At 32.9% G+C, this 21,552-nt stretch overlaps 1 long non-coding RNA gene across 1 annotated transcript in view; it reads left to right on the top strand.

The window, feature by feature from the left end:
* LOC149412212 (uncharacterized) overlaps window positions 1–21,552 on the top strand; it is a 104,052-nt gene that overhangs the window by 6,523 nt on the left and 75,977 nt on the right. The window lies entirely within an intron of this gene.

Here is a 21,552-nt window from a genome sequence, read left to right as displayed (position 1 = left end):
TGGTCTTGTTAACCTCTCAGAAGCTGGGCTTACTGTACAGATACCGCAGATACTTTAATAGTACACAACTGTTGACTCTTCAAAATTCGCAGGTGTGCCCTACTGTTGAATTTGGCAGCCATCTCTAGAGCCCTTAAAACCTGAAAAAATCCTTAACTCTGTTTAGAAACTGGCGGTTTGTTTGATAGATTCCCCTATCTTAACCAACGAATTGATATCTTTAGAGCAAAGGCGTCAAGTAATGCTGTATTCGTTCTACCAGTATCACAATGAAAGATGCTCCAAGAAACTCGCATCATTGATCCCTTCGGCACCGGTTCACAGTTAGGAAACACACCAAATGCACCCAATATAATATGTAATTGTACATGTACACAGTTGAAATTTGTGACATGAGAACGGGCCGTTACTACGACTCCGTCGTGGAATGATTTACTGGTTTCTGGTTCTATTCAAGATCCATATTTACAACTTCACTCCTTAAAAAGACTACCACACAGCATCTCCAAAGATGACATAGGCCATGAGGAAAATTATTTTTCCTGTAGAGTGCGGAGTTAATGTTAAAACAAACCAATGTATTATTCCTAACTGAGGAAGGTATTGCTTATATTTTACATACGAGATGGCAAACTGTTTATTGGCGTCACAAAGGCTGACAACTTATTGGGGGAGTCACTCGAGCGATAAAGTGTTTGACCGATTTAAAACATTTACATACCTATGCTCGCATTGTATGCACCAATGAGTTATTATTTACCCAGGCCGTGGGAAACGGATGCAGCGTTTATCATACTGAAATGGTTAATAATAATGGTTATTGAAAATTACTTTATGGATCAATAATTAATTATTTCAAAGTTTTAAAACTTGTAAACATTTTGTGACTCGACTACCACCATACAATTATTTAACTACATGCTCATAGCTGGTGATCATAAAATCTGTATACACCTAATTAGTACAGTCAAATCACTTTAAAAATGACATGGTCGAATATATTTATGTGTTATTTATACGTATTGAATTTTTTTTTGAACCAGTTTGGAACACACGCCCGCAGTCCCCTCTTACCCTTAAAATGCCCAGAGGGTGCGTGGCGACAATGATTTGCGTGCTTCGGCTTCCTAACAAAAACAAATACATATGACTGTTAAATTGTTTATTATTCATCCATTCATACACCACTGCATAAGCAACGGTGTCTTTAAAACGATTTATCTGTAAATAGGTATTTGAAGGATTTTCATTGCGACTTAAAGTAGCTAGGAATGATTATCAAATATCGATTGTTTTGGTCTTTATTTAATCATAATCATTGAAAATTACTAAATGCATTAATTTAAATGTAATAGTATGATATTAAATGAAAGTGTTAACAGTTTGGCGATCATAATCTTAAAGTGTATGCAAGGTAAGTAGATAATTGATGCTTTTCATTATGACTACTAGTGGGTACTAACTATTACCCTATGCCCATTAAGATAATAATATATATTACTAAATTACTTGTACCCAGCGTTGCTGATGGTTATCCTGAGGATATATCCTTAGCAGCGTTAGAAATGTAATCTAGAAAATATATTTTTATGACATGATTACAAAACATCGTCTTTTCTCTACTTTCTGTAAATATAACGTACGTGTATTAAATATATAAATCTTCCAGAAAAATTATATAAATGATAGTGAAAACCCTACCAAAATCAGTTGCACAGTTTAGAAGAACTAAGCGCACAAACAGACAGTCGCGGTGACGACTTTGTTTTACACTATTTAGAGATTTCAAAAATTTGCTAGTGAAAAAAAATATATTTTTAATGCATACGTAAAATAGCTAATTAACTTTGATTGTTACATTATGTTTAAAATATATTTCACCTTCGGAAAGAGAAAGAAAGATATTGCACTGAACGCTGACGCCAGTGACATCGATGTAAATTGCCGGTTTCCTCAATAGGGTAACTTGAGTAAGGATTTGCGAATGAAACAATCGTGAACGTCGTCGGACAACTAAGGAAAGATATTGCACTGAACGCTGACGCCAGTGACATCGACTGTAAATTGCCGGTTTTCTCTTTAGGGTAACTTGAGTAAGGATTTGCGAATGAAACAATCGTGAACGTCGTCGGACAACTAAAGAAAGAAATTGCACTGAACGCTGACGCCAGTGACATCGACTGTAAATTGCCAGTTTCCTCTATAGGGTAGCTTGAGTAAGGATTTGCGAATGAAACAATCGTGAACGTCGTCGGACAACTAAAGAAGGAAATTGCACTGAACGCTGACGCCAGTGACATCGACTGTAAATTGCCGGTTTCTTCAATAGGGTAACTTGAGTAAGGATTTGCGAATGAAACAATCGTGAACGTCGTCGGACAACTTAAGAAAGAAATTGCACTGAACGCTGACGCCAGTGACATCGACTGTAAATTGCCGGTTTCCTCTATAGGGTAACTTGAGTAAGGATTTGCGAATGAAACAATCGTGAACGTCGTCGGACAACTAAAAAATGAAATTGCACTGAACGCTGACGCCAGTGACATCGACTGTAAATTGCCGGTTTCTTCAATAAGGTAACTTGAGTAAGGATTTGCGAATGAAACAATCGTGAACGTCGTCGGACAACTAAAGAAAGATATTGCACTGAACGCTGACGCCAGTGACATCGACTGTAAATTGCCAGTTTCCTCAATAGGGTAACTTGAGTAAGGGTTTGCGAATGAAACAATCGTGAACGTCGTCGGACAACTAAAGAAAGATATTGCACTGAACGCTGACGCCAGTGACATCGACTGTAAATTGCCGGTTTCTTCAATAAGGTAACTTGAGTAAGGATTTGCGAATGAAACAATCGTGAACGTCGTCGGACAACTAAAGAAAGATATTGCACTGAACGCTGACGCCAGTGACATCGACTGTAAATTGCCAGTTTCCTCAATAGGGTAACTTGAGTAAGGGTTTGCGAATGAAACAATCGTGAACGTCGTCGGACAACTAAAGAAAGATATTGCACTGAACGCTGACGCCAGTGACATCGACTGTAAATTGCCAGTTTCCTCAATAGGGTAACTTGAGTAAGGGTTTGCGAATGAAACAATCGTGAACGTCGTCGGACAACTAAAGAAAGATATTGCACTGAACGCTGACGCCAGTGACATCGACTGTAAATTGCCGGTTTCCTCTATGGGGTAACTTGAGTAAGGATTTGCGAATGAAACAATCGTGAACGTCGTCGAACAACTAACTGACCAGGGGGTGACCAACTATCGGGCCAGTTGCTTCTCTAGTATTGGGCAAAATTTGTAAAGTATAAACACGTGTTAATAGGGTAAGTTATTCTTATCTCTAAAGGAATGCAGGATACATAATTAAAAAAAAAAATTTGTCCCTCGGTTGCGGGTAACAGCACACGCGTGTTACTTAAAAATGAGAATATATATATATAGTAAAATAGTGAAAGAAAAATTCTGTCATTCGTATAAATAAACAAAATATATAGCAGAGCTTAAATAATCTTTAATGATTTGTACGAGTAAGAATTTTCAACATTCCTTTACCCCACTATCTGACTCCCCCGCTATGTATAAGTTTTTATATTATATTTCACACACTTAATGTTGAGAGGTTTTTTTGAATTTTACTTACGTTTTCTTGAAAATGAAAATTAACCCACTTTCTGATCTGATCCAGCTGAAATTCGGCAGATAGACTCGTTGTCGATGACAATGCATTTTGTCATTTTTTGGTGGCAATCACGCATACGCACGCATATCTTTGATTACATTAATTTGATGACATTAAAGCAGTTAATATATGAAATAAATGTCGGACCTAGACAATTTTAAATTGGCTCTGTTAGCGCAGTTGGGGAGGAGGGTTCAATCCTCATTCAAACCAAAAAATGTTAATTTCTAAATATGTACATCTAGTAATAAAAATATTAAAAAATTTCAATCAGTTAATAATAGTTAATGATTCACCTTACCTAATGTAAACAACAATACTACTTTATAAAGTCGTTTTATAAATTGGTTTAGAATTATGTGTATTTAGAGCTATTCTACTGGCTATTTGTTCAGCATAATTCGCTTTAATAATGGTTTATTATAATATATACTAATAGATTGACGGTAAGGGAGAAGGTAAGTTAAAAATACTTAGGAATTTAGTGTCAAGGAGATTTGTAATGATCGGGAATGGTAAACAGTTACAAACCGTATCCACTCTTACAATTAATAATTGCTCATAAACTACTAATGCATACGGCCCATGTTATGCCGAGTGCTTATTGTTATTCTTGTATGAACCGTGATTCCGGCCACTTTATTGCCTTTGAATTATACGCAGGCGCAGTGTTCCTCCATTTTACATATTTAAAATATTTTACTTGTAGGTATTTACGTTCAACGTCGATTTATAAATTAATAAATACAGTTCTGCACAGTGATATCGAAATCATAGTACCTACTTAATTTAAGTCAACCTACTTTATTTCCACAACTTTTTGCCAAACAAGATTTATTTCCAAATAATATTTTAACGAATTCATTCTATTGTTTTGAAAGAATACATTAAATTTATGTGACGTATCAATGGTGTTTTTATTATTGTTATAGGTAATAACTAATGGAGAATAAGCTTGTCTCCTACAACGAAAGTTCTAGTTTTTTTAAGCATTATTTTACAGCGTGCTGAGAACAAAACTTTGGTTTTTGGAAAATACTATTAGATATTTACAATAAATTAGCAATATTCACATTTCTCAGCGGAGCTTTCTGAAAAAGCTATTTTTACGGAATATTTATTTTTACTATTTTTTTACAGACGATCTCACTTACGTGATAACAATCCTGTTATAAAAACTCAGTTAACACACAAATAGGTACTAATATTCCAAATAAGTTTATATATGGCTTCTATATATACGAGGCACATAAATCGACGGTCTTTGTAAATTTCTGATCTATTTATAAACAGTTATTAATGACATTAAAATAAGTTTTCTGATACCACAAAAAAACTATAATATAAGCTATGAGAGAACCTGTGTTTAAAGTCACAGTCTATTCGGATGGCCGCAAAAATCGACCGCTTAAATATCTAATAATATTTTCCAGAAACCAAAGTTTTGTTCTCAGTACGCTGTAATATGATAATTAAAAAAAAAAACTAGAACTTTTACTGTAGGAGACAAGCTCATTTTCCATATGTTATTAACTACAACAAGAAAGATCACTGTAGACACATACTTTATATTTGTACAGCGCCCTTGAGGTGATTTTACACAAAAATAGCGTTATACAAATCATCCAAGAATTATTATTTATTATTAATGTGTAATTTTTTACATAACTCAGGGACGCAAATGTGAATGGTAGCAGAAGTCAGGGACGCCCGAAGAACACACGGCACCATCAAATAAATCAGATACTTGAGTCGGGTAATGTCAAGAGTCAGAATAATAGAAGAGTATGTATGAATGTTAATCAGGCAAGGAGTGTGTGCCAAGGCCGAGCAGTTTGGCGGTCCGACCTATCTGCGAGAAATGGCGTGATGTTTGGTTTGTTAGTTAGGTAGGTAAATTGATTTTAGATCCACGGTAATTTGAAATAGGTTAGTAAGTTGGTTTGGTAAATTACTTGTTATTATCACTTACGAATTTTGTGAAAATCATTTCAGTTTTTAGTGACTAAGTTTCTACACAACGTGTTGGTTAAATACGTCAATTAAATATCACTGATAAACTACGATGAAGTAGTTAAAATCCACGGGATGTTTCCTCATGCAATCTTCACTATTTATTAACTTACCATTTTGAACATGTAATTCCATCCTTACTTACAACTTATAATTCGAATCAAAATATTTTTCAAATAAACACTACTTTATTGAGTATTATATTATATAAACAAATAATTTACTGTTTTCCTACACTCTTTCAAGATATTAATTAAATTCAAATACCTCTTTGATTATCAATTTTAATCTTCATACTGATTTCGGTTGTGGCTCTTTTTTGATTGTAACTCTGGTTCTGAATTCAGATTTGTTTTTAATTTATGTGTCATTTTCTAGATTGGAACTAATGTGCCAATAATTCACGCCAATATTCAAACAATAATCTGAGTGGGTCCTTAATGACTGTTAATTTTACTAAAACAATTTGAATGCTCAAAAACCATATCTGTCAATTATTGATATATTTTTTTAATGCTGATGAAGGTTCAGCCTGAACCTAAACTAATTGGTTTCTATATTCAATAATGTAATGTACAACCGAAAAGTATTTTTTTAATTAAATATTAATAATATGGACATTATTAAAATATTTAATTTTGGTTGAATGTGTACCTAATTTTTGTAATCAGTACTTCCTATCGCAGTCCCGTAAAAAGCTGGGTATGATCTGAATTCTTCACACAATCAGTTACAATTATGAAAATAAAGCAATTTTGAGTTCATTGGGATAGAGTTACGCAGGACGCACAGACAATCGGAATCAGTATTGTTGATTATGGTGAATATATTCTGTCGTTTTTATAATAGTTGGTGGAGTAATGGTCAGCAAAATTGCCTTCAAAGCGGTTGAGCGGGGTTTAATCCTCAGCGGTGGCATATGTTTTATTTTATTTTTTAAATTTATTAATTTTATATCCGTTATAATAAGAATATATATATATATATATATTTTATATCGATTATAATAAGTACCTAAATAAGGGGGGGTGGAGTTAGAGTTATATTAGAAGAGGAATTGCACTCTCACCAGTCACTAGTCAATAGCGCCCACCACTTCTCCGAATGTTATATGCAGCAAGTTTCATAATTGTAAATACAAAGTGAAAAAAATACTTTTAATGTAAATACAGTTGTTTTGCGATTGTTTATAATAAATGAATTCAAAAATTCAAAGTTCAAAAAAATATTTATTGCACAAAAATACAGAGTACAAAGGGTGCTTATAGGTTACATCCTATTTCTTCCAGCTAACCCAACAAATATACATTATATTACATAACCCAACAATTACATGTTAACAAATAAATGTAAATAAAAATTTTTAAAAAATAGAGGTATTTAATTTATGTCAGATATTCATTTAAGGTGCAGTGACATTTGTTTAAAAGAAATGTTTTTATTGATGATTTAAATTTAAGTATGTCGGTTATTTGTTTGATGCTACGTGGAAGGTTGTTATATACTTTAATGGCCATGTAGTGTGGTCCTGTTTGAAATATAGTTTTGTTTGTTTTTTTTTTATAATACCAATATTTTAAATGTTATTTGTCTAAACTTAAACATTAACATTTTCGGATCGGATTCACTGCCCAAATTCAAACGTGGCATCGTGTCAATAATATAAACTTTTCAATGCGCATACATATACACACACTCACATATATACATACACACGTCACCTGGTAATTAAGGAATGAACATATCACTTAGCAGACATTACAAGGAAACATTTCGTAGGTACCCATCATGAAATATCTAATTCCTGTATATTGTTTCATCACCGTAACACATGTTTCTATAATTTCAAATAAATAAATATTTCCTGATGGAAATTAGCCGTTGTGTAGTCGGCCGCGTATTACGCCGATTTTTAAAAGAATCGGCGCTTTATCGCCGGCAATTAACCCCCGTGAATTATCGATCTCGACCGGCGCTATTACCGTATCAACCTACCTACCCACCTACCTACCTGGTTAATGAAGAATCATCCGGATGTCGATTCATAGGAACCGCTGAAGTGTGGAGAACTAAATGGCCCATTCTGTACTCTAATATCTCAGGACGTTCCGCCTCCGATGAGCCGAACTGATCGCTATTATAACATATTCATATGCATGTAATTACATCGTATTAAATGAATGTTGATTCCATGAGAACCAGATTATGATTTATGAATTAGTTGCAAATTATCTCTAAATAGTATAAAACAAAGTCACTATCCGCGTCTGTCTGTTTGTGGGCTTAGTTCTTCCAAACCATGCAATGGAGTTTGATAGGGTTTTCACTATCATTTAGAGAATTTCTTCCGGAAGGTTTATATATACAACACATGGATATTATATTTATTAAAAGTAGATAAAAATCTAGTTAAATAGTATAAAACAAAGTCGCTATCCGCGTCTGTCTGTTTGTGGGCTTAGTTCTTCCAAACTATGCAATGGAGTTTGATAGGGTTTTCACTATCATTTAGAGAATTTCTTCCGGAAGGTTTATATATACAATACATGGATATTATATTTATTAAAAGTAGATAAAAATCTAGTTAAATAGTATAAAACAAAGTCGCTATCCGCGTCTGTCTGTTTGTGGGCTTAGTTCTTCCAAACTATGCAATGGAGTTTGATAGGGTTTTCACTATCATTTAGAGAATTTCTTCCGGAAGGTTTATATATACAATACATGGATATTATATTTATTAAAAGTAGATAAAAATCTAGTTAAATAGTATAAAACAAAGTCACTATCCGCGTCTGTCTGTTTGTGGGCTTAGTTCTTCCAAACTATGCAATGGAGTTTGATAGGGTTTTCACTATCATTTAGAGAATTTCTTCCGGAAGGTTAATATATACAATACATGTATATTATATTTATTAAAAGTAGATAAAAATCTAGTTAAATAGTATAAAACAAAGTCGCTATCCACGTCTGTCTGTTTGTGTGCTTAGTTCTTCTAAACTACGCAACGGATTTTCACCATCTTTTAGAGAATTTCTTCTGGAAGTTTTATATATATGGAATATGTATTTACATATTAAATTTATAGAAAGTAGAGAAAAGTCGATGTTTTTTAATCCAATCAAAAAAAATATATTTTCGGACGTTTACATTTCTAACGCTGTCTAAACCTTATGGGATACATCAAAATAATTGTATATATTAAAAGGATTAAAATAATAAAATAAAAGAATTAAAATTATACAAAATAAATCTGACATGGCAGTTGTCTCGTCAACAAATCCATCTTAAAACCTTATCATGATTTATTTTTGGGATACTAGGCCGTGTTGCGTTACCTCTTTACTAAGCAACGTTTTGAACAGCGGTACAGTGCCCATCATTATTACACGTGTGCATTGATGATGGAGCCTATAGCGCTGTCTGCTGAATCTTTGGCTAAAGTGTGGATAGTACAACACGGCACAATACCCAAAAAATGAACAACAATATTACTGAAATCATATTTAATATTAAAACCTAGTATACTTTAACAATATACTAAAACTAACATACCGTAAATAAAAATAACTTTATTAAAATTAATAAAAACCAAAATGTTATTATATTATATATTATTTGTCGCATGAGCGTTTTTTAATACAATAAAATAATTTAATATTAATAAAATAAATATAAGCGCGCTTAAGCAACATATTTTTACCAAATGAAGATGACATTAAAATCCATTTTTTATCTTTCCATCTAAACAAAAACATCTTCTTCAACAAAATCTCCCGGATCATTTTTTTACCTGGAATGTTTATTTGGTGTGTGTAGACTGTGTAGGGTTGTAAAATCATTATTTAACGGCTCGTTACATGAACAACAACTTGCATAGATTTCATGAAGTCGAATATCACGATTATTGTAAATAGTAGTGTATACAATTTTAAATATTCTCCACTTAATATAATAAATGGTGACCGGATAACTCCGGATAGTAAAGTTATGAAAAGTGATGAAATACAAACTATGTTAAATAGGTTACATATTATGTAACTATTTAACCTAGTTTTTGTTTCTTCACTTTTCATAACTTTATAGCACTTTTTATAGGTGTGTTGAATGGTTATTTTGAGGAGTTGTCATGGAACCATAATAAGCCATCCTTGTTGGCTTTGTCCTTTTTAGTAGTCTGATTTCATTGCACCTCCTTGTATAAAATATGTGCATTAAATGGTTTGTTTCCCAAATAAAGTTTAAAAAAATAATAAATTGTCGTGAAATAACAATCTGTACCATAGACATATGAATATTAGTAGACCTGCCCTAAGTGATTAAAAGCGTATTATCCCCACTCCCCATACCGGTTCCATTGGAGCCGGCTGTGCTCGCGTATGGCCTCAAGTGAAATTTGAAAACGTGACGTCATCATTCTTGTGCGAACTATGGTCGAGGCATCATCGGTTCATTTTACAAAATAACACGGCAAAATGTTGACTTGTACTATGAAAACTTGTAAAAATAGATGTGAAAAAGAGAATAAACCCAATTGTCGTATTACATTCCATATATAAGCATTATTTTACTTTATTTTAAGCATATTCACATCGTATAATATAGATCAGTTTTAGAAACATATACTATCACACCGAGAAACGTCTGGACGCGAAACACAAAGCTGGTTGGTTGCTGGGAAGTATATTATGAACATTTATAAAAGTGTCTTAACTAAATACTTAAACGAAATATTCGACTCTGAAAATAGAACCGAATTTTTTTGCCGAATTTGGACTTCGCAAATTTGTTCATAACGTGGCGAGTAATTTGCGCTCCCATGTAAAAATGTCTATTCATTCAAAAGCAGATTTTACTTTTAAGAAGTAAATGGTGATATTATAATGCGAGATGCCTATTTACTGTCAGATTGATTTATTGACGAATCACAGTCAGCTTAACCCCCTTCGTTCTTCAACAGTTGATTTTACCCCTCGCCATTATCTTCTCGTCTATTAATTCCTACTAGCAGTTAAAAACCCGCTCCGCGGGTTTTTTTCTGCTAGGCCCTGCGGGCGGATCTAAGTTGGGCTTCGCCCATTTTAAGTGATATTAACAACAGTTACATTTAATAGATAGATATTAGAACATTCACAGAGAGAGGGTGAGTATATATATTGTTAAAACACGGAACAGGAAGGAGTTAATTAATAATAACATGCTAAATTTACGCATAATAAGAATGACAGTTGTTTGAATAAATGAAATTTTACGTATTTGTGATGGATTGTTTCAAATGAAACACTATTATTGACTACATGTCTACAATTGATATTAACTGTTATCGTACCTAATATAATTAGCTCATAGGAGACTTGCAGTGCTTGAATATGTGTTACAACCGTCAATGTCTATAAGTTGAATCAATATCGTTTAGTTTGTCACAATTAAAGATAGTTTTAACAAAGTTGACTTAAATAATAGATTATTACAAATTGATTAATTGTACCCGTGTTTATGAATAAAAGGAGGGTAATTGTGCGATGACATTAGCAGTCGGTTTAATTAAAAGGTGTTAATTTTACTCCAACTGGTGGTAATTCTTTACCTACAACTTTTACTGTATCTAATAAAGTTTAAAGCTAGATTATATATACACCTTCATCAGGAGAGTAAAAATCTATATATAAAGGTAGATTATTATAATATAGCGCCCCTGTGGTGATATCTCACAAAAGCGGCGCTATGCAAATTGTCCAATAAATAAATAAATATAATGTTTACATTTTATTGTGTATACACCGAAGTCAAAAATTAAATATAGATTGCAATTGGGAAAGAAGAAGTGGAAGGAGGGGGGAGGGGTAAGAGTAGGCTGGGTTTATAATAATTAGGAATTACAATATCGTTAGACGGGAAAGACCAGTTGAGTGGGAAAATATCTAAAAGAGAGTTTATAAAAAAAATCTTGTTAATTATATCTGCTTTTATATTAATATGTTTCCTCATTTCTAAAATTTCAAAAATTATTTATAGTGAAGTATTTTAAGACCTGAAAAAAACAAATAGCATATAACCATAAAACAATATATTCAATATAAGACAAATAGCATTTAATAACGGTTATTCTAATAAATTGATAGTTGAAATACTAAATAAAAAAAATTAAACACATTCTCTTCTAACGGTCTTTCTAAAGATAGAAATAAACAATGGCGTAGAATTCTGTTTGTGGATAACGATACTTCTAAAATTATATATATAAACAATCCTGGTACCATTCAACAGGCGTTTTACACTAATAACAATGAAGAAATATATTCTTAATAATCTTGTACAAAGGTAGAACCAATAGAAACTTTGAAGTCAGAACTAAAGAATATCGCAGGGCTATAAATGGAAATAGTGAATCTGAGTTTGCAAATAATCTTTTGAATAATGATCACACTTTCGATAAAAATTCAGGTCTTAAAATACTTCACTCAGGATATAAAGCATCGTAAATAAATAATTTTGAAATTTTAGAAATTAGAAAACATGCCAATATAAAATCAGATATAATTAATAAGAAAAAAAATATAAATAATAATGATAAATGTCATTACAAAGTGATAAGCTTCCAGAAGAAATCTTCTTGTAAAACGCTTGTTAATGGTAAGTAGTCAAGTATTGTGAGGTGCATAATTAAATATTCGCGCCAGGCATTTGGTTCGTTTTTAAACCGCCAGAGGTGCGCTCTGTCGGCCATCTTGAAGAAACGCGTGAATTTTTATAAACGTCAAACATAATCACGTAACTGTGGAGAATTTTCATTGTAATGTAATTAATCCAATGGATTATGAACTTTCTAAAACATATTTTCTTCGATATTATCCAAAAATTATATGAGCAGAAACGATGCTTTTGAAGAAATCTCGTATTATTATGAGGCGATTCCTATTTTAGTATGGAATCGTGTCTTAATATTCAAGTTACCCGAAACAGACAATGTTAATTTGACCAATCAGAGGGCCTACATCGTCCAGACGCTGGGACAATAATACTATCAGATGTCTGTGATCTGTACCTATAGATAGCTAGCTGTCGTGTACCCGGCGTTGGTAGAGGTTATCCTAAGGAGATAGACATATACCAGCTCTTACTTTTCTGTGGGCCTGTTCGAGATATACAATTCCGTAGTACATTATGTTTTCTCTATTATCTATCAATATAACATGCAGTTTAATATTGAATATGCTTGTGTTATTTGGTCTCATTTTTATGCTGTCCACATTCGACGCATTGAATCTGTTCAACATCGGTTCTTAAGAGTGATTATTGCTAGGAGGCTAGGTTTAGAAAAAGGCAAATACTCATATGATGAAATTGAACTAACTCTAAACCTCTCTCCTTTGGAAGTCCGTCGGGAAAGAAATGACCTCATTTGCTTCTTCAAAATTATAAATGGTATTATTGATTCACCTACTCTACTGCAACTCATTCCCTTCAATATCCCCTCGCACAGACTCAGAAATAACGAACTGCTCTTCCTCAACCATCATTCGACAAATTATGGATATTATTCACCATTGTCCAGAATGTGTGGACTGGTCAACTCAAGTCAAAACCTTAATTTTTTTGGGATAAGTCTGAATGATTTTTGCCAGTCGCTAAACAAGTGACGGAATATTATAAGTGTCCTGTGGTCCTGACCCACGGCGTATTCTTGACTAGATTCGACTTGTCACTTTATTTTCTTGTATTATATCTACCATATGTCTTTGCTTTCATGTACCGTTGTCTACTCTATATTTTTCATTTTAATTTATTCGTGTTATTATTTTGTAATTTGGACGATTTCAAATGTATTATGTACCTCCCGGGAGAAATTCTCTAAATTATACTGAAAACCCTATCAAAATCAGTTGCGTTGTTTAGAAGTCACATTTACATGTCGACAAGTCGTGAACACAATACGAACATGTTGCAATAATAATATTAAAAACTTAGGGACCTAAAATCAATCTTACTACGCAATATTATACCTACATATAATTGCGAAGGAGCACTATATTATTATGCCTATTGAATGGTCTAATGCGCTTTGTGGAGAAGACAAAATACCAGTCCGCCTTATCGATAAATGAACTTTCCCCTATATAAGAGATGGAATTCACAAGATCGGTGCCTCAGTTTCACAACAAAACGGTCAGTTACTGTTTGGTAATGGCAATTGGCATTACATTCAACTCTATTATAATACTTGACTCTAATAACATGTTTGATATACCTTATACCTTTTGATGGAAGATGAATTATTATAGATTAATGCTAGAACGGTTATTCTATTGTACAAAAAATTATGTGCATTCTCTTTGAATTATGTGTTAAGCGTTCATTGACGAAGAAAACATTTTTTATTTCATTAGTAACGACGTAACGAGGCTTGAAGAAATTACATTAAGACGATGCACTACGTAGTAATGCAAAGTCATGTGTTTTTGGTTTGAAAATTTGGTCTCTTAGAAATGTTTCAGATGCTTGAATTAAATACTGCGAGTAGAATACATCTTGGCCTTTGAGCCCAGAAAAAAATAATCTATAAGGCATATGAAAACTGCTTTAAAGTTCAAAACCTCCTACTTACGAACCCATTTTCGGTTATGATTTTATTGTATAGTGTAGCAAATTAAGTTATTTATAAAATGATCGAAAAAAAAAATATTTATGCCTGAACATCCACAAAATAAAATAAAAGGCACTTTTTGTTTATGTTTTTTTCTTGTATAAATCAAAACAGGCAGATGGTGTTAAGTGGGAATTTAAACCTTATCGCCATCTACGTAAGGGTTGTTATTGATAGCGGCTCAATTTAAAATATTACACAACGTAGTGCATTGCCTTAACTAGAATCTAGGGTAATGTAAAGTGAAATAAAAGTAAACTTACTCATTGTTTTCCTAATTTTCCCTACCATTATCAATTGTTGTATCACCGAATTATAAAACAGAATATGTGACAGTGTTGTGCCTAGGGTTATAAAATCATTGTTTAACAGCTCGTAACAAGCTTAGATTTCATAAGGTCTAATATCATAATTATTGTAAATAATAGTTAACATATTCTGAAAATTCTACACTTAGCATAATATTAAATACAAGACTCAAGTAAGAAATTCCCGATTCTTTGATGTTTCGTATCCGATTTCGTTGCTTGTCATCGGCGTTAATCCAAAACCACCTCAACCCAGGCCTGGATACTGAAGCTAGTTGGCCTGCTATTTATATTAGATCTTCCTACATACTTACGTTAAATAAGTTATTTTCTTACAACATCAGTATATTATAGGTCATACAAGGAGAAAATTGACTGATATAAAATATTGCTAATTAATTAAGAATGTCTTCAAATTAGTCTTCATCTAGTTAAAAATGGAACTGTAGGCAGTTAACGAATGAATTAATAGGTTTCCTAATAAACTATTAGTAAAACACGAATGTGTTAAGGCGATGTTGTTACACGTGTTTATTGAGGTTATAATATTTTCGCATGGTGCATGAACACGTGTTCCAATATATTACGAATGTACTAAAAAAATATTAGTTATCGGTATGCTAACCCGTTTTCAACAGGATTTTAACAAATCAGCAATGCGCATTTTTCTTCGTGTATCAACATGTGACAGTGCCAGTGTCAGGTCATAAAATCATTGTTTAACGGCTCGTAACATGAACACAAACTTGCTTTGATTTCATAAAGTCTAATACAAAATTATTATAAATATTAGTGAATATACTTTAAAAACTCTCCACAAGGTCAACTTGATTCACAGCTATGGCTTGGGTAGAAGTTGTTTGGGATAATCAGTTCATGAGTAACGTAAAAAAATTGCATTGGGTATTAGGCAAGTTCTCCCCGAAACCAGATTTGTGGAAGCTTTTCTTTTAAATAAAAACAAGACATGCATTGTTTTAATGCGTGCTAGTGCAGATAATGTACATATTGTATATGTATGTGTTTCTTGTAGTTTTATATAATCGCAATAGCCGTCTGATTCTGCATTCCAGTACCAAGTATTAAAGATCCGCCGTCTCTGGCTCAGGAGCTCAGAACTTTCTCTCGCGCACCTGTGCTGTGGCTGGCTGAGGCGGGCAGCCGCCTTCTCTCCTTTGCCAAAATTACATTCATATCGGTAGGCCGCTTTCCAGGGAGGGATTTTGTCCTGATTTGGTTAAAACTTTTACAGATTTCATTTAAGGTTTTATCAGGTTCCGTGACAAAACAGAATATTACTTTCTAGAAGTCCACTGGAATTAAACTTTGTAGGAACCCACCTGTTTTTGTGTGTATTCGCAGAGAAAATATCTTCGGTCTGTGGTATACGTGCCTAGTGGCACAACAACATACAACATACTTACATTCATTAATTTTCCCTCAACCTTCCGCAAAAGCAAGAAGAAATTATCCAAATATATTTAGTAAGTGATATAAAATTAAACCAAATTGTAAGAAAGTAATTATTTTTGCTATCACAATGCTGCTCTGTCTTTCACAAATACCAAAGACATTCCTGGCTTGAAATTTTCAACGATAATTTACTGTTTTATAATTAGTTATACAATTCGTAGTTATTGATAGTTGCAGACTGGATGTTATCTGTCAAACTGATCTGGAATATTTTGATATCTCGTGGCCAATCTCTTATTGATTGAGTCACACAAACAAACGAGTACATCGGTAGGTACTCGTTTGTTGTATATAAACTTAATATTAATACCATTTTAGTACGTTTTATAGGTGAGTAGATTGATTAGTGAGTATCTACGTGAGGAAGATCTATATATAATTAATCCAGAAGTTGTGACGGAGATTGTGATACTGATATAAGGTCTACAAGAGTTGAACCTGATATTTTTCAATGAAAGCTTTATAAAATACTGATACATATACTGGTAGTGATGCGGACTGTCAAAATCAACAGTTAAGCTCACTAGCGGTTTTCACGTGGTCAGCAGAACAATTGAAGAATCTGCGGGCTCTGTGCGATACGTCTAGATTCTGAAAGACTATATTGTTTCTGTATTAGATGAAGCAATTCTGCTTGAGCTCGTCTTTTACAATTATATCAAGCATTTAAATGGAAGGCTTTACGGGCAGATTGTCATTTCGTTACATTTTAGTCGTAATCAGGTATAAGTGTGTCTTTAAAACAAAACTTAAAAAAAATAACATCATAGATAAATTATTATTAATGCAATATCTACGGGTGTGCAAAGGTAAAGTGCGCTATTTTTGGAAGGTGGATTTTACATGATGGTAGAAGTTAAAAAGAAAAATAAATTTGAATGTTTATTTTCCAATAAAATATTTTTGAATAAAATAATATTTATATTCAATTAAAAAAATTAAATTTTTTACCTAAAAACTACCTTAAAACGTAAGAATTTCTAAAAAAGTTATTTATTTTTTTTACTTCCGTACTATCGTGTTGAATCACCTCCCGAAGTTAGCGCACTTTACCCCCGGACACCCTGTATAACTGAAAATTTAAGTAGGTAACAATCTTAACAAACGGACTGCAATCTTTAGAGCACAGGCGTCAGGTAGGTATACTGTCCTTGTTCTATCGGTATTACAATGGAAGATGCTCTGAGGAACTAGCGTCATTGATCCCTTCGGCTCCGGTGCGTAGTCGGGATACACGCCAAACGCGCGCCCAACATTTGTACACGGTTGACATTTGTCACATGGGAACGGGTCGCTTCTACGATTCGTTCTTAGGTTCAACAGCTCGGCTGTGGAACGAACTGCGGGCCTCCGTGTTTCCTCCCTCCTACAACTTGGGACTCTTCAAGACCCATGTTCACTCCTTCCTCTCCACAAAAAGATCCTCCACACAGCATCCCCAAAGATTACATAAGCCCTGAGGGAAATTATTTTCTTCAGGGCCTCCTGTGTGGAGTTAATATAAAAAAAAAATCTTTGCTTTAAAGCTGAAATTGTTTTCGGCTCGCAGCGTCATTTCCATTATGAGCTATAGAGCTTTGTAATATGTGTTTATCTGTCATTTAAATCAACAATTTAGTAATTTTTTTAGTGAGCAAAAAATAGAAAAAAACATTGTTTAAACCTTAAGTGGCGGATTGGGTCAGCGGGACCCAGTTTAAATCATCTACCCCCCCCCCCCCACTCTCTTTCTATCTCGACCATACTGTTCACAGTTGGCCCCGTCTCGGCAGGTACCTTCCTACATTCTGACTGAGATAGCTCACAAAAGAAGATCTGCGAAAGTCATATTATTAGAGTAACTATTTTTACCACGCCACTTAAGGGCTAAATCACGCAAAGCCGGGCAGCAAATCAAGTAGTAATAATCTGTAAGTCTAAATAATTAATAACAAAAATAAAATGTAAATTGATAAAAATTTAACACGGTAACATATTACCGCAAGTAGCGTTATAATGCCACAAACAATGGCCACTTAATTACCTTCGGAGGCACTTGATCACGGCAGTTATGATTTACCTTGAATACTGGACAGATTGTTTGCAGTGGCACGTTCAAACAATTGCAAATGCATTTTTATGTTTTCACAGCATTCCGATGTATCTCTGCTATTTGCAGGAATAACCAATCGATAATAATTGATTACATTACATCGCTAATAAAACACTTAAGATATGGTGTTTCACAGGAACTCAAATGTAATATGGCCATTTATTTTACAATTTAAAGGACCCGTTAAAATCGTAGCAACATGAACACAATTTGATATAAAGCTTAAATAAACGTGGAATCGGCGTTTAACGGGGACCTTTCAAATGTCAAAAAAGCAAAATGACGCTGATTGGGCTTTTGACTTTAACTCTCCAACTTGCTCCTTTTGTTTGTATATCTCAACGGAAAAGTATTTTAATTTTCATTTTAAATGTTGTTTTTAAACATTTTAAACTCGTGTGTGCAGATTTCAGACAAGAGATATTTAGGAAATTAATTTTATTTAATTTTCGAAATGTGTTTTTCTTTTGTATAAATTCCTTATATCATTTTATTCCGTTATTTTTCAGTGATCTGCGCATTTAAGCTATCATGCAATTATCAGTCCTACGATTATAATATTAGTTCATTATGTTATTTCGGTCCTCGGAGGAAACGGGGCGAACAGTGTGAAAATAGTGTATCCTCGAGTACCCATACACTTCGATAAGTGTGAAGCACCAACTATTGACAAGTGGTTTATTAACTTACGAAATAATTAGATTAGAATCATAACAAAATGGCCTGATAATTGAATTTTCAAGAATATCATAAAATTTTAATAAAGTGTCACTATATAATTAGGTTCTTCAAAATACTCAGATTTTAATAATACCTACTATCCGGTTTAGTTAAAGTCTTGTCCCAGTTTTGTTCTTCCGTAGCTCCGTAACTCGTGATGGAAATGAGGGCCCAATATACTTGTCTTACAATATGATATAAGATATTCAGAAAGGGTACAAATGTAATCGCTCAATTAAAAAAAATATCCTTCTTCTGTTGGTAAATTTATCTTTATGGTGGTTTTATTTATAGTGGTTTATTTATCTTTATAGGGTACTTTCATAGTTTTTGCCATTTGCTCTTTTGGAAGAAAAATAAGAAAATCACAGTTTTTTATTAAGTATTTTTTTTATTTGAAAATATGTGTTACATTACGTTGGAACAATTATAAATTGCAGGGTTATAAAATGAAATTACAAAAATACAAAAACACAAGGAAATACAACAAAAAATAAGTGTAAAGAAAAAGCATGTTTCGGTTATATAATCATTTTTAACATTATTCTATGATTTAAGATCTTAAAAGTTTGCATACAATATTAAGAATTTCATACAGTCTTAGTTTGTACGAAAAATTATATAAAATTATTTAAAAGCGAGTAAGAATTAGAATAAAAAGAAAAACGGTAAAATTCTGTCTAGGAGAAAATACTTTACGATGAAGACTGTTATGGGGCTGACAGGTGACTATATACGCATCATGACTTGTCCTATTTCAGAATATCGCTCGCCATACCATCCCAGTGGGAATGTATGTCGATATGCCAAAATAGGCCAAGCCACGAGAATATAGCGCGCTTATAGCTTGGTCTGGCATAGTCTTCATCACTTGCAAGAAAAATACATTTGTTTCAGTGTTAATGTTTTGAGACAATACGGTCTCTTCAGATATTGTAAGTAGTGTGTTGTACATTTTAGGGGCAATCAAATTAAAATACCTTTGGTCTAATCTGATTTTGCAATGGGGTATTGCATATGAGCAAAAGCCATGTCTTTGAATTTGTTTGTTCGTGTGTAAATTATCTTTTAGACATTGATTGCTGTAGGTTTGTCTTAGCTCAAAATATCACTTTCGGAACAATTAATAGGAGGGGTAAGTTTTGATCTCATAATATAAAATCTTGATAAATGATTTTTGTACAATTTCCAGTTGTTTTATGTGATTATTGTAGGTTCCTCCTCACCCAATTAATCTTTAGGCAAGAGACAATACACTAATGCATCGTAGACAAGTTTCATGTTTTTATTTTATATTTACTATGTTACCTACTTAATTTATAAAGTATCTCAATTTATTTACAGTTTTTTATACACAATATATACTAATATTTTACACCTAACTACTTAACGCCTAAATCCTCTGCTATGGCCTACAGGAGAGATTATGCAATTAAAAATATTAAAATTTTCAACAATTGTCATTGAAGTATGTCGGTAAAATTATACCAGGTTTATCAACATTACACAGGTTATTTATATACTTGGAAGAGTAGAGGTCCCAATACACTTCCTTATGGGATACCATGTGAACAAGATCAAAATTACTTTAGCATTCTACAACTTTTGTGCGTTTCTGAAGGTTTAGTCTGTAGTTTTGTAGTGGCTTTTGAAACATATCTTTAATTCCAATGTTAGATAGTTTCTTTTAAAGAGTTATATGGTTAACGGTGTCAAAGACTCTTTTTAAATCTATAAAAAATATTGGAGTTTTGGTGTTTGCATCAAGGTTAGAATATATATTCTTGGTTTTATTATATATGGCACCATCAGTACCTAGTTTATTTCAAAAACCATATTGGTTAGTGCATAATGAGTGTATTTGAAATAGAAAAGAAATTTTTAAAGATCTTAGATAATTGTGAATTGTCTTGTTTTTGAAATTTATTCGGAATAATGTTATTTCTGACGCATGTATTAAATATATGGTCTAATTGGCTGTATATGTATTTTAATGGATTTGATTGTAACGTTACTTAAATTATCTCGGCCGTTTGCAGACCTAACGTTTAGATTATCAATGTTTTTTGAGATTTCAAGTACTGTAATTTCGTCGAAATCAGTTAATTCAAATGTAACATAAGTCTCTAAAATTTCAGACGGTACTTGCTGTGAGTATAAGAGAGAGATTATGTTCTATTAGGGTTGAAGCAATGTTTGTGAAAAAAGTGGTTAAAGTTTTTTGCAATATCGTCAGCGTTCGTAACGATTATAAATATTGTTTTCAAATACAATTCTTTTAGGAGTTCTGCGTTCCTTTTCATTTCTATTTGAAATCTAATTTATATTGATCCAAGTTTTTTAAAGCTGTTTGTTTAATTAGAGTAATATATTTATAAATATATTGGTAACGCATGCTGTTATTTTGTGTTAGGTTGTTCAATGTGCAATGATTTGAAAAGTTAATTTTATGTTGTACTGAGATTATAATTCTACCTGTACTATATCTACCTACCTATTTCTTTTCATATTATTAGATATCGATCGACGATATGATGAAGAGACATGATTTTTTGGCAAAAGATATTTTAAAATCCCTGCAAATTCGCACACAATGTCACGGACATTCGTATTCTTAA

The sequence above is a fragment of the Hesperophylax consimilis genome, chromosome 23, assembly GCF_061612785.1.
Source record: "Hesperophylax consimilis isolate HC1 chromosome 23, BYU_Hcon_1.0, whole genome shotgun sequence".
NCBI lineage: Eukaryota > Metazoa > Arthropoda > Insecta > Trichoptera > Limnephilidae > Hesperophylax > Hesperophylax consimilis.
The sequence above is the reverse complement of the archived record's forward strand: the minus strand, read 5'-3'. Positions and strand labels throughout refer to the sequence as shown.